Source organism: Tursiops truncatus, chromosome 1 (genome assembly GCF_011762595.2).
Source record: "Tursiops truncatus isolate mTurTru1 chromosome 1, mTurTru1.mat.Y, whole genome shotgun sequence".
NCBI lineage: Eukaryota > Metazoa > Chordata > Mammalia > Artiodactyla > Delphinidae > Tursiops > Tursiops truncatus.
The window spans coordinates 69,625,430-69,640,286 of NC_047034.1; the positions used below are offsets into that span (position 1 = coordinate 69,625,430).

At 36.9% G+C, this 14,857-nt stretch overlaps 1 pseudogene; it reads left to right on the forward strand.

The window, feature by feature from the left end:
- Positions 1-1,339: 1,339 nt before the first annotated feature.
- Positions 1,340-9,138, forward strand: LOC109549588 (olfactory receptor 6K2-like; annotated as a pseudogene).
- Positions 9,139-14,857: the final 5,719 nt, after the last annotated feature.

Genomic DNA, 14,857 nt, shown 5'->3' on the forward strand with positions numbered 1-14,857 from the left:
ACAGCTACATGTAAAAGTATGAGATTAGACCACTCCCTAACACCATACACAAAAATAAGCTCAAAATGGATTAAAGACCTAAATGTAAGGCCAGAAACTTTCAAACTATTAGAGGAAAACATAGGCAGAACACTCTATGACATAAAGCACAGCAAGATCCTTTTTGAGCCACCTCCTAGAGAAATGGAAATAAAAACAAAAATAAACAAATGGGACCTAATGAAAGTTCAAAGCTTTTGTACAGCAAAGGAAACCATAAACAAGACCAAAAGACAGCCCTCAGAATGGGAGAAAATATTTGCAAATGAAGCAACTGACAAAGGGTTAATCTCCAAAATTTACAAGTAGCTCATGCAGCTCAATAACAAAAAAACAAACAACCCAATCCAAAAATGGGCAGAAGACCTAAATAGACATTTCTCCAAAGAAGATATACAGACTGCCAACAAACACATGAAAGAATGCTCAACATCATTAATCGTTAGAGAAATGCAAATCAAAACTACAATGAGGTATCACCTCACACCAGTGAGAATGGCCATTCATCAAAAAATCTAGAAACAATAAATGCTGGAGAAGGTGTAGAAAAAAGGGAACCCTCTTGCACTGTTGTTGGGAATGTAAATTGATACAGCCACTATGGAGAAGAGTATGGAGGTTCCTTAAAAAACTACAAATAGAACTACTGTATGACCCAGCAATCCCACTACTGGGCATATACCCTGAGAAAACCATAATTCAAAAAGAGTCATGTACCAAAATATTCATTGCAGCTGTATTTACAATAGCCCAGAGATGGAAACAACCTAAGTGTCCATCATCGGATGAAAGGATAAAGAAGATGTGGCACATATATACAATGGAATATTACTCAGCCATAAAAAGAAATGAAATTGAGCTCTTTGTAATGAGGTGGATAGACCTAGAGTCTGTCATACAGAGTGAAGTAAGTTAGAAAGAGAAAAACAAATACCGTATGCTAACACATATATATGGAATTTAAGAAAAAAATAATGTCATGAAGAACCTAGGGGTAAGACAGGAATAAAGACACAGACCTACTAGAGAATGGACTTGAGGATATGGGGAGGGGGGTAGGGTAAGCTGTGACAAAGTGAGAGAGTGGCATGGACATATATACATTACCAAACCTAAGGTAGATAGCTAGTGGGAAGCAGCTGCATAGCACAGGGAGATCAACTTCGTGTTTTGTGACTGCCTGGAGGAGTGGGAAAGGGGAGGTGGGAGGGAGGGAGACGCAAGAGGGAAGTGATATGGGAACATATGTATATGTATAACTGATTCACTTTGTTATAAAGCAGAAACTAACACACCATTGTAAAGCAATTATACTCCAATAAAGATGTAAAAAAAAAAAAAGATATACTTGTCCACACAAAGGTGTGTGGGAGATGGAGAGAGCTCTACAGGAAAGTCAGATCTTTTTAATCACTGACTGATGAAGGAAATATTGTTTAGATGGAGAGCTCAGGGTAGAAACATAGCAGAAGAGAAAAAGATGCTTGTCTCTTGTCTCAGTAGCTTTACTTGGTTGACCACATCAGGGTAGAGAAAGATAGAGTCTTCACCCATGTTTCTTCCAACTTTGGAACCCAACAGCAACAAGGTCAGTAAATTAACTAATTTTGGGGAATGGTAGATATCCAGAGAAAGAAAAATACTCACACGTGACAATAGGCAGCCCTAGTATGAATATAGGTACTGTGAGTAACTGTTGGGACGTCTGGGCAAGGAGAAATCAGGAAAGATTGTTATAAGGCAAGTTAGTACAAAGAAAAATGATTTCAGTTACTAAATTTCCCAAGAAATGGGTGGGATACAAAGGGGTCAAACTCATGGGATGGCTTTAAAACAACAAATGAGCATTGTGATTGATTTCTGAAATGTTTTAGGAATCAGTGTTTCAGGAATCAAGTGAGATTTCCAGTTCACTGTTAGGCATTAACGTCATTGACAATTGTACTAGACTTTACTGCGCTTTGGATAAAGATAGAGTGTTCACTGGGGAAAGTCTAATAGTTTTTCTTTTTGGTTTCGATGTTCCTTACCTTTTCTTTGGCTAGGCCACATCTCTTCAATAGAATAGGGAATTAGATCTGGGTCTGCTCAGGGGCACTTTCTTGAACTAGTAGACCAGTTTAGTTCATAGGACCATAGTCACAAGATGTGGTGACTATTACTGAGGACATCAAGACTTATGGGAAAGATCAGATATGCATATGAAAACTCAAGAACACTTAAAAGGGAAAATTATCTTAAGAGGAAAAGATATATAGATATATAAATATTACAGGAAATAGAGTGATTAGAGACGTGGGATTAGCCTTTTTTTTTTTTTTTTTTTTTTTGGTGGTACGCGGGCCTCTCACTGTTGTGGCCTCTCCCGTTGCGGAGCACAGGCTCTGGACGCGTAGGCTCAGCGGCCATGGCTCACAGGCCCAGCCACTCTGCGGCATGTGGGATCTTCCCGGACTGGGGCACGAACCCGTGTCCCCTGCATCGGCAGGCGGACTCCCAACCACTGCACCACCAGGGAAGCCCGGGATTAGCTTTTTAAAACTAGAAAAGACATATGTAGAATTTGGTTAGTTTAAAAAGGAGGCAGATTGGGAGACTGGGATTGACATATATACACTAATATGTATAAAATGGATAACTAATAAGAACCTGCTGTATAAAAAAATAAATAAAATTCAAAAAAATATATAAAGGAGGCAGAGCTTGGAAAGAACAAGAGGATATTTCAGGCAGGAAAGATTTCTTTCAGGAATATTCAGAGACCAGAAAATGAAAGTGACATGTTTGGATTAATAACAGGTTTACTAAACTGGATTGGTAATGAATAATTTTTACAGCAACAGTAGATAAGATGGCTTTGTTTTCTGCTGAAATAACAAAAAATCGTTTCAGTGCAATATTAAAGAAAGACGATGTAGTTGGGAGTTTGATGAGACTTAATCACATAATCAATGAACAAGTATATCTATAGCTAATATAAACAATAGACCATTAATAAAGTGCCCTTTCCTAATGCACACACAACACAAGGTTATTAATCAATGACAGGCAAAAAGGGAGCTTATTTTTTTCCTATCTCAGTGATTAGAAAAGTGTTATCCTAGAGGATTTGAGATTGTTTCCTTTTTAAAGAAGGAACAATTTAGAGGAAGAAAATGATGAGAATGTAAAACTTAAGTACAGGTGTGGAAGGGGAGTCACATGAGTAAACTGATGCTCTAGCAAGATTAATCTTGAGGGAATGGAGGCTTGTATGAGAAAAGTAAGACCAGAAGCATTTGGAAACCCATTACAATAGTGTAGACATTATGACTAGACATTAAATTAGGGGTAAGACAATGGAAATAAAAGATATTGGTAATACAGCAAAAAAAAAGTTAAGCAGACTTTGATGATTAATTAGGTTTGAGACATGATGGGACAATAGATGCAAAAATATGTAAAGTTGGTATCTAGAAGAACAAAAATAAGAAAATCAGCAAGGGAAATTGGTTGAGTGTTGGGGGTAAGGATGGTGTGTTAATTTACTAGGGCTGATAACAAAGTATCAGACTGAATGGCTTGAACAAGAATTTATTTTCTCATAGTTCTGGAAGCTAGAAGTCTGAGATCAAGGTTTTGACAGAGTTGATGTCTTCCAAGGACTTTCTCCTTGGCTTGTAGATGGCTGCCTTTCCTTGAATTTTCCTATGAGCCTCCTTCTGAAACTGTGTCCAAATTTCCTCTTCTTATGACACTGGTCATATCAGATTAGGGCCCAACCTAATAACCTCATTTTAATTTAATTATCTCTCTACAGGCCCTATCTCTGAATACAGTCACATTTTGAGGTATCAGGGTTAGAATTTCAACATATGAATTTTGGGGGAAGGACCCAATTCACTCTATAACAGGTGGAGGTGGCAACTTTGGGTCAAGGTGATTCATCTAAGTGGGAGAGTCCTGAAGAAAATGTGGGGCTCAGGACTGAGATACAAAACAAGGAATTCTGGAGTCACATTAGTTTATGAGAGTTGAAAACCTAAGGAGCTTATCAATAAACTTGAATAAATGAGTTGTCTCTGAAGAAGGGAAGATGGAATGAGAAACAAAGAACAAAGATAGAATTTTGTGTTATTTCCATAAACTTAGGAGGTGGAAGACAGAATAGCCAATGAGGTAAACCTGTATAATGTAGTGTGGAATAGGCAAAAGAAAGAAAGACTTCCAAGGATTGGGTGATTAACCTTCAAAGGTTAGTGGCAACAAAGACAGAGGGAGGCCATTGAATTTTCAATCAGAAAGTCATTGGTATAATTTAAGAAAAGAGATATGGAAAGTTGAAAGATAATTGATTCAAAGGGATTCAGGAGGGAATGAAGACAGTAAATACGTATTAACATGATAGGAAATAATGATGTTGACACAAAGGAGAGAAATAGTCTGAATAGAGATAGGACTTTCCTCTCAAGATAAGATTTGTGCATATTTGATAGCAGAAGAGAGGAAATCATTAAAGAAAGTAAAACAAATGGTTCTGAACAGGAGATAAATGAATAGGACAATATATTAAAATGTGTTGTATTTAAACTGTATTCTACAGAACACTACAGCTCTCTCTCTCCACCCAACCACCCAATATAATTATACTAGAAAAGCTTTGCATTTATTGCTTGACATAGTCAGTTTCCATCAATTATTTAATTTGACTAAAGGCTTCTGGTACAAAATACATTTCAGATCCATTTTCCTAGAAGATGGAAAAGGAAAAGAGAGATGAAAGAGAGGATGTGTTATTTAGAGGCAGAAAAAGGAGGAAGAGGTTGGAATTTATTAATGATGTCTGTCTTCATCATTAAAATGTTCAATTAAATCATATGCCAAGAATCAGATGAGGAACTGAGAGTTTATAAGGAAGAATTTTGAAACAGTTATGGGGAGATTGTTAGAAAATCAATAAGACTTGAATATGGGCAAAAACATCACCTTGCTATTCTTTCACTACCTCATCTAGTTCTTTCTTTGTCTAAATGCAGTGGTTTTAAAATATGGTCCTCTGATCAGCAGACAGCATTGCCTGGAAATCCGGTAGAAATGAAAATTCTTTGACCCTACCCCAGACCTACTGAATTAGAAACTCTCAGGATGGGGACCCGTAATCTCAGTTTTAACAAGCCCTCCAAGTGATCCTGATGCATGCTGAATTTTGAGAATCATTGGTCTAAAATACTGGCTGTGTTTTCTGACTGTATTTTTTTTTCCATACTCCAATTTTAGTTGTAAGCATCTATGGAATATTCCTTCTTCTTCTATAGCCCCAATACAGGGATTTATTCAGATGCTGTCATTTGGTAAGTGTACTCACTCTATGACCAATAGTAAGCATCTCCTAGAAGGCTTGAGTGCAGTAGGAATTGAAATCCTCATTTCTCACCTGGAGATGGAGAGCCCCAATCAAACCACTGCTCAGGAGTTTATCTTCTCTGCTTTCCCTTATTCCTGGGGAGATCCTGTCATCTGTTTTGTTCCACTGCTCTTCATTTATGCTTTCATTGTTGTTGGAAACCTAGTCATCATCACAGTGGTCCAGCTGAATACTCACCTCCACACTTCCATGTACTTTATTAGCGCCCTTTCTTTCCTGGAGATCTGGTAAACCACAGCTACCATACCAAAGGTGCTGTCTTGCCTGCTTAGTGACAAGAGTATTTCCTTAAGTGGTTGTCTCCTGCAGATGTATTTCTTCCATTCTACAGGCATGAGTGAGGTTTTGTCTCTTGACAGCTATGGCTTTTGACTGCTACCTGGCCATCTGCAGCCCTCTTCATTATCCCACTATCATAACCCCTAAGCTATGTGCCGGCTGACCTTAAGCTGCTGTATTTGTGGCTTTATCATGCCCCTCACTGAGACTGCCTGGATCTCCACACTGCTATTTTGTGGCTCTAATCACCTTGAGCATATCTTTTGTGACTTCCTCCCAGTGCCAGGCCTGGCCTGCCTAGACACACAAGACATCGTCATGATTCAGGCAGTGGATGTTGTCCATGCAGTGGAGATCATTACAGGTGTGATGCTCATTTTCATGTCCTATGTTGGTACTGTGGCTGTAATTCTATGTATTTGTTCAGCTGAGGGTCATTGCAAGGAATTTTCCACATACGTCTCCCACCTCACTGTCTTTCTGGTTTTCTTTGGCAGTGTGGCTCTCATGTACCTACACTTCTCTGCCATCTACTCCTTATTCTGGGATATAGCCATTGCTCTGGCCTTTGTAGTTTTGTCTCCCCTTTTTTAACCTCATTATCTGTCTGAGGAATAAAGAGATAGAGGGAGCTATAAAAAAGCACATAAGTCAAGCTAACATCATTTTTCATAAGACCAGGGACCTCAAGTAAGATCTAGTAGTTGGGAGTCTGTATAATTGTTGGAGCCCTCTAATCCTCAACTCCCTGCAATACATCTTTTCCTAACAGCCTTTTGCTGAAACTGGTCTCCCAAAAGTCACCAATAAAAAAAATTCACTAATAACTGAACTCAATAGCTTATTTCAACCTTTATTCAATTTGACATATTTTGGATCTGATTTTTTTGATTAAGTTTTCTGCCACTCAATTTATTCAAGGTAAATTTAATTTGTGGAAATAATCTGGGTAAAAATTTACTAATTTTAACAGAGTCGAGACTTCTGTTTGTAAGATATGATAATTGAAAACCATCTTCATAAGACTAAGTTCTCTCCATGGTATTCACAATGGATATACTTGAAGAATAACCCTAATTTCTAATTGAGTATTCATGTATTGATAAATAGCCGTCTAGATGTTTTTCAGCAAGTTCTATTATGAATCCCTTGTATGATTTATATCTTGTCAGTACTACACAATATTAATTCCATGTCTGTGTCAATAACAGGCACTAAGCCCTGTGTCTACCTGTATTGAGCCTGTGTGTGTCAAGTTAGTGGAGACTGTTTTGCTGAACCCCAAATCAACTTCATTAATATCAGTGACCACTAGAAATGAGGAGAATGGATAGGCCTCTTTAAGACTGACAGAGAGAGAAACCCCATAAAAGGGTTGGTTGCAGTTCTGTGGTAGTTAAGGACTATGGCAAAGAATCTCAGGCCAAGAAGGTCACTGAAGAATATTTTAAGTACAATAAATGAACAAACAAAAACTTTGGCTCTAAAAAAAAGTAAAGTAATAAAACTAACCCATTCATTAGCTAATCAATATTTTTTCATGATAAATTGAAAAATGTAATCCTTGGTTTCACTGTAATCAAATGTATTGTACTTATTAATTAAGCAATAATATCAATAAATATCTACTGAGTAAATAAACCAATATCACCATGCTGCATTCTGATTGTCCCAGACAACTGATCAACCATATTGGACAACGCTTCCCTTTCAACCTCTTCTCCCTTGTATTTCAGGATGCTGGACTCTTTATTTTTTTTAATCTTATTTTGTTTGAGGACTCTTTCTCTTGTGGATTCTTCTCTTTATACATGCTTCATAAAAGGTGCTTTTCTCCAAGACTCACGCCTCATGGGGATGCAATAATAAAGCTGATTACTATGCAAATGTTAGTAGATTTTCACTCTTCCCTAGCCCACCTACAGGAATCCTATGGTAGTCAGCCTCACTTTCCCACTAGTGTGCCATAGCCATGCCCTCATCCTCACCCTTAAGTCTTATGATACTTAAAAGTCAGATGCAGAGACAGAAGTAAAGGGAAATGTCTTATAAGAAGAGGATAATGGTATCCAATAAAAAATTCAGATAGAGAAGAGAGAAGATGTGAGAAAAAACATAGGTTGTGGGTGGAGAGGTCTTGGTAAAGGAATGTCTTCAGAAAGTATACTTAGTGTAAGAAAATAAGGGAAGAGGGGAAAAGGGATACGAGAAATGTAACTGGGTTTAAATAGTGTATATATTTTTAATGTTTTTCATAAAACATGAGGAATGAAATTACTGATAGATTATTTTAACAGTACTTTTCTCAGTGCAATATTGTTACAGAATTGATTTACATAAATCTCCATATGAAAGGGTTACACAGTTTTCTTATGTTTTGTCTGCTTTAAGATTTTGTAGTATATAATCAATTTCTCAATAAAAGTCCAATTAACCATCAAGTTAAGAAGAATAAAAGGAACTTTATTTGAGCCAAACTGAGAATTATAACCAGGGAGACAGGCTCTCAGAAAGCTCTGAGAACTGTTCCTCCTGTTAGAAGTCAAAGGCACAGTCAGATACATTTTTGAGACAAAGTATCATGCATCAAAATGGCATTGATATTTTACATAAAGTTCAACAAGGATACATAGTCCAGGTAAGCAGTTACAAAACAAGCATCAAGTCATCATGACTCCCTACAGAGTTGGGAAAGAACAATATATTTTTTAAAGAAGTTACATTGCTAGGGTCAGAAGAAAGGAAAACAAAACAAAACAAAACGATCTTTATGGTCCAGCAGACACTCCCATCTTTGAGAAGTTCTTTTTGATGTGTAATGCAGATGCACACTGCACATTAAGGAGAGAGAGAGGAGGCCCAAATGGACACACAGAGAGAATTTTATGCTGAAAAGTTCTTGTCCTGCCTTAAAATATAAAATTTATTTATCACTTTCCTTGTCCCTCAAAATTTATCATTGTCCCTAAAAATGTATATAGCTGAAACTAACTTTTTACATCCGTACTTTCTCACCTTCTATCTTCTCTCCCAACTGAGACTACTTTATTTCTTAAAACTTAGATCTTATTGCTTTACTACGCTGCTTACAAACGTTCTAAGATTAAATACGCCCTCACTCCAAATTGTGAATGTAATTTTCCTAGCTAACCTGTGTATCTGTGCATGCGTGCATGTGTTCATGTGTGTTGAATAAAGAAGATTCTAAACTGAGAGAAAAGCAAAAGGAAAAGAAACAGCGTACAGCAGTGTCTGATGATGAGAAGTAAGGACACCATTCAGAGGGGAGATCACGGCGCTAACCTACTGGTGGAACGTCTCACAGTGATTTTTAAAATTCACATTGCTGAGGGTTGAGAAGTGAGTTCTCTCACACTGCTTTCCACCTCACCAGCCTGCTTATTATATTTTTATGATATTTTTGGGAGATTATATTAAATACATAAATAAATGAATGAAAGAATATATAATCACTTACTGAAAATCCTTCATAACTAATGAAGCATGTAATCTGAAGATGGCTATTTATGTTCACTGTTAACTACTTTCCATCATTTTTTAAATGTCAGAAACCTTATCTGCATGAACATATTGAACAACTCATTACTGAGCAAATTTTACATGTCAAGCAGTGTGGTAAATTCTGGACAAACATAGAACTTCTACCTAAAAGAGTTTCCACTAAAGAATTGGAGAGGCCCATAAAAGTACAATATAAAAAGTAATAACAACAAAATCCATAAAATCATAGCAGAAGTAGTAACTGTGCTGGAAAATCAAGAAAAATTGCAAAGAGAAATTGTATTTGTTCTGAGACATGAAAAATATTTATCATATACTTACCTTTATTTTCTAATCTTTATTTATATACCTTTAGAACTCTACTTGCTTTTAATTTAGGAAGAGTTTTTGGTACAAACAAACATGGGCTTGAGGACTTGAGGCTGGTTTTAATAAGAACTATGGCATATAAGCCAAGTTTTCACTGGATTAACTCACTTACTCCTCATAACAAACTCATGCAGTTGATATTATCACATCCATTATGCAGATCAAGAAAAGAAAAAAAATTGAAGCAAACAGACTTTTTATGTTCACATAGTTGGCTAATGATAGAGCAAGTAACAAAAATGAGCCCAGACTTCAAACTGCCATGCTTTTCTCACCACAGCAATACTTAATAGTATTGTCTCAGCATTACTGACTGTGCTGTTCTTAAATTCTCCTAATAAGCATATTTTAACTTATTCATCCCTTTAACAAATGAGAATAAATAATTATTTTGATTATAACTAGCAATTTATTTTCTCTATGTGCCAAGCACATAGTGTTTCACATCTCTTACTTTATTTAATACTTACAATATGAGTCATCTCATCATTTCTAATTTGCAGTTGAAAATACTGAGACAAAGAGCAGGTAAGTAATTTACCCATAAAAGTAGCCAAACAAGGACAGGAATCCCAACACTCAGACTCCAGAGACAATGGGCAGTAACTTCTCTGAAGTTTCATTGTACTTTATCTGTACCACTCTTATGACACTGCTTGCTTTCTACCTTGAATTATCATTAATACATCCGACTTGAAGCACTGTGTCATTGGTTCATATGTGCATTGTTCCCTGTGCCTAGCACTGGGCTCTACATAATAATGGCCTTAATAAATAACTATTGAATTGCTTCATGACTTCTGATTTTCTGTACTGTCACTTCTATGAAGGGTGCAAAAAGGAGGAGATGCTATGAGTTACCGTTCCATTGCTGACATTATTTTGCTCTTGTTAACTTTCCTGCAGTTTCAATAATAGATTTTCAGAGGTTTGTCTATTGAAACAGAGCATCTAGATTCCTAGAAAAAGAGAGTGTTTGTTACTCTTTTAAATTCATTTACCTTAGGGCAAGTAGGTATGAACAATCTAAAACTTAATTGCAGGCTGAAAGTTTTAAAATGTTGATCATTATACAGCTAGGAAACAATTTCTTAGATATTTTACTTATAAGTTCAGAATTTCTCCTCCCATCACTATTCTAACCTATTCATTTGCACATATTCATAGCCTGACACAATTAACACTTTCACCACTTTTCCTCTGTAATATGAGTATGGTTACCTAATTATATCTTTTCCATCAGCCATAGGGACTTTGAACTATCTCTGTCTTAAGTATTTCAAGAAACTTGCTCTGTATGTAACAGCAACCTGAGAGGAATAGAAACGGTATATATCATATAATTCTAAAGAGGGAATTACATGCCAACTCTGTACCAATTGCTGTTCTAGGCATTACATATAAAACTATTTTAAAAACAGGAAAAAAATCCTCGTACTCACGGAGTCTATATATGAAAGGATGGTGGACAATAATCTAAATAAAATGCAATTATATTTTAAATGATAGTAAGAGATGGTAGGGAGAAAAAACAATAAGATACGGTTAGCAAATAAGGAGTTTTGGGGCTGGAATGTGATTAATTTTAAGTAAGGTAATCAGGAATGGCATCTCTCAGCAAGTATTATTTGAATTATGGCCAAAAGAAGTACAAGAAAATAAGTTCTAGGCATGTGAATATTTCAAGGAAGAATGTTCTAGGTAGAGGGCATGGAAGTGCAAAGGCTCTAATGTAAGGGCATTCCAGGTGGCACGTGGATAGAGTGATTGGGGTGGGGGTGGAGACATAGATGATGAAGTCAGAAAAAGTTTTCTTGGGCCGGATTACATGAGAACTAAAAGACCATTGTAAAGGCTTTTGCTTTTCATTTGGAGTAAAGTGGGACCCATTGGAGGGTTTTCGGCAGAGAAGCAAAACTATTTCATTTACCTTTTAATAAGATTTATCTTAGTTTGAGGCTGAGGATAGACTGAAAGAGGGCAACGAGAAAAGCAGACACTCTTGGAGGTTATGCAAAATCCAGGCAAGAGTTGATGGCTTGGGCCAGGGTTGCAGTATGAATGTTCTAAGAAGTAGTTGGTTCTAAAGGAGGCAACAACATACAATGGAGAAAAGACAGCCTCTTCAATAAGTGGTGCTGGGAAAAATGGAAGAATGAAATTAGAACACTCCCTAACACCATACACAAAAATAAACTCAAAATGGATTAAAGACCTAAATGTAAGACCAAACACTATAAAACTCTTAAAGGAAAACATAGGCAGAACACTCTATGACATAAATCACAGCAAGATCATTTTTGACCCACCTCCTGAAGAAATGGAAATAAAAACAAACAAACAAAAAAAAACAAATGGGACCTAATGAAACTTAAAAACTTTTACACAGCAAAGGAAACCATAAACAAGATGAAAAGACAACCCTCAGAATGGGAGAAAATATTTGCAAATGAAGCAACTGACAAAGGATTAATCTCCAAAATTTACAAGTAGCTCATGCAGCTCAATATCAAAAAAACAAACAACTCAATCCAAAAATGGGCAGAAGATCTAAATAGACATTTCTCCAAAGAACATATACAGATGGCCAAGAAGCACATGAAAAGCTGCTCAACATCATTAATCATTAGAGAAATGCAAATCAAAACCACAATGTGGTATCACCTCACACCAGTCAGAATGGCCATCAACAAAAAATCTAGAAACAATAAACGCTGGAGAGGGTATGGAGAAAAGGGAACCCTCTTGCACTGTTGGTGGGAATGTAAATTGATACAGCCACTCTGGAGAACAGTATGGAGGTTCCTTAAAAAACTAAAACTAGAACTACCATATGACCCAGCAATCCCACTACTGGGCATATACCCTGAAAAAACTGTAATTCAAAAAGAGTCATGGGGCTTCCCTGGTGGCGCAGTGGTTGAGAGTCCGCCTGCTGATGCACGGGACACGGGTTCGTGCCCTGGTCTGGGAAGATCCCACATGTTGCAGAGCGGCTGGGCCCGTGAGCCATGGCCGCTGAGCCTGCGCGTCCGGAGTCTGTGCTCCGCAACGGGAGAGGCTACAACAGTGAGAGGCCTGCGTACCGCAAAAAAAAAAAAAAAGAGTCATGTACCGCAATGTTCATTGCAGCACTATTTACAATAGCCAGGACGTGCAAGCAACTTAAATGTCCATCGACAGATGAATGGATAAGGAAGATGTGGCACATATATACAATGGAATATTACTCAGACATAAAAAGAAACAAAACTGAGTTATTTGTAGTGAGGTGGATAGACCTAGAGTTTGTCATACATAGTGAAGTAAAAGAGAAGTGAGAGAGTAGCATTGACATATATAGACTACCAAATCTAAAATAGATAGCTAGTGAGAAGCAGCTCGATAGCACAGGGAGATCAGCTCAGTACTGTGTGACTATCTAGAGGGATGGGATAGGGAGAGTGGGAGGGAGGCTCAAAAGGGAGGGGATATGGGGATATATGTATACGTATAGCTGATTCACTTTGTTATACAACAGAAACTAACACTACATTGTAAAGCAATTATACTCCAATAAAGATGTTAAAAAAAATAAAGTATATGGGAGGAAGTGCATAGGTTATATGCAAAAAAATAAGCACACCTCCACACACACACACACACACACACACACACACACACACACACAATTTTAAATAAAAAGGATGAATCCTGTAGCCTGCCATTTCCAAATATTAAGTCGTATACCTATGGGTAGTAGTTTTAAAAGAGAGAAGATGGTAAATGAAATCAATGTATTTTTATGAGTTTTGTTTTTAAACCCAGGATTAAACCCAACATTAAAATAGGCTACATACAAAGCCTTCTAACCTGGTGGAGTTCCATTATACACTGCAGTGTCCTTTTCTCTGTACTAGCAAGAGAGCAATTCAGCAATTTGGCCTCCTTTTGACAATTAGAATGAGAAGTCCATTTGGTCATTACATCTGAATCCTAAGAATCAGATTCCTTCAAATATCACCAGGCATCATGGGGCCCTTGGCATTGCCTCAGCTCCTAAAACCCGAGTCCCTAAATTCATGACTCAAAAACTACTATAATATCTCAAGACTATAGGGGACTCTCTCCAACAGTACCAGGGGTGCTTTTGTGACATCCCAAGGACTTCCAGTGGACAAGGTGACTTCTCTCTTGTTCTGTTTGAAATAATTTCTGCCCAAAACATCCAGAGATGTGAAATCATATCACAATAAACTTTTAGGATATCTGTTATGCAAAGTGAAGAGACTCCTAAAGCAGTTATATTAGGTCTATTCTTGAGGAGAGGAATATAATTTATATTGTTTCTTTCTTTAGAATGTTATCTGTTGTCCAATAAGAAATTACTAAAACTCTATATAATAAAGAAGTTGTAATTTAAAAAAAAGTAGTTGGTTCTAGAAATATTGTGAAGGTATCACTAATTGATTTGCTTACTGATTGAATATGGGGCGTGAGAGAGGAGACAAGCTTGACTCCAAAGAATTTGGTCTAAAGAACTGGAAGAATGAAGGTTCCATTAAGTGGGATAAGGCATTTGTTTCATTTATATATTTATTCCCTATCTTCTTCCAAAAAGTATTGGAGATCAAGTAGTCAAACACTCTTTCCAACTCCAATTACATATATCATTTTCTTCCTCCATGTTATTTGTTTGCTCCACATAGGACATGCCCACTGAGAAGAACTGAATTTATTGTACTCATCTACAGGAAAAAGGGAGATGACAAACTTTTTCTCCTTTTTCAAAATTCAGGTCAAAATTGCCATAGTTGTGAATTCAACTTGCTCAGCCATATGCTACTTACCTCTCCACTTTCAATAAAATTCATTTCCATTCATATATTTTTTATTATGTAAGTTTCAAGTGGAAAGCTTTATAATTCAACATCTGTATATGCTACAAAGAGATCACCGCCACAAGTCTACTTACCATCCATCACCATTTTACCCTCTCCCCAACTAACCCAATTAGCGTTTAGTCTTCCCCTCTGCTAACCACTAATCTGTTTTCTGTGTTTGTTTTTTTAAGATTCCATATATGAGTGAAATCATGTATTATTTGTCTTTCTCCATCTGACTCATTTCATTTAGCATAACACTTTCAAGTTTCCTTCATGTTGCTGCAAATGGCAGGATTTCGTTTTTTTTATGGCTGACTAATAATCCATTGTGTGTGTGTATCACATCTTCTTTATCCCTTTGTGCATCAATGGACACAGG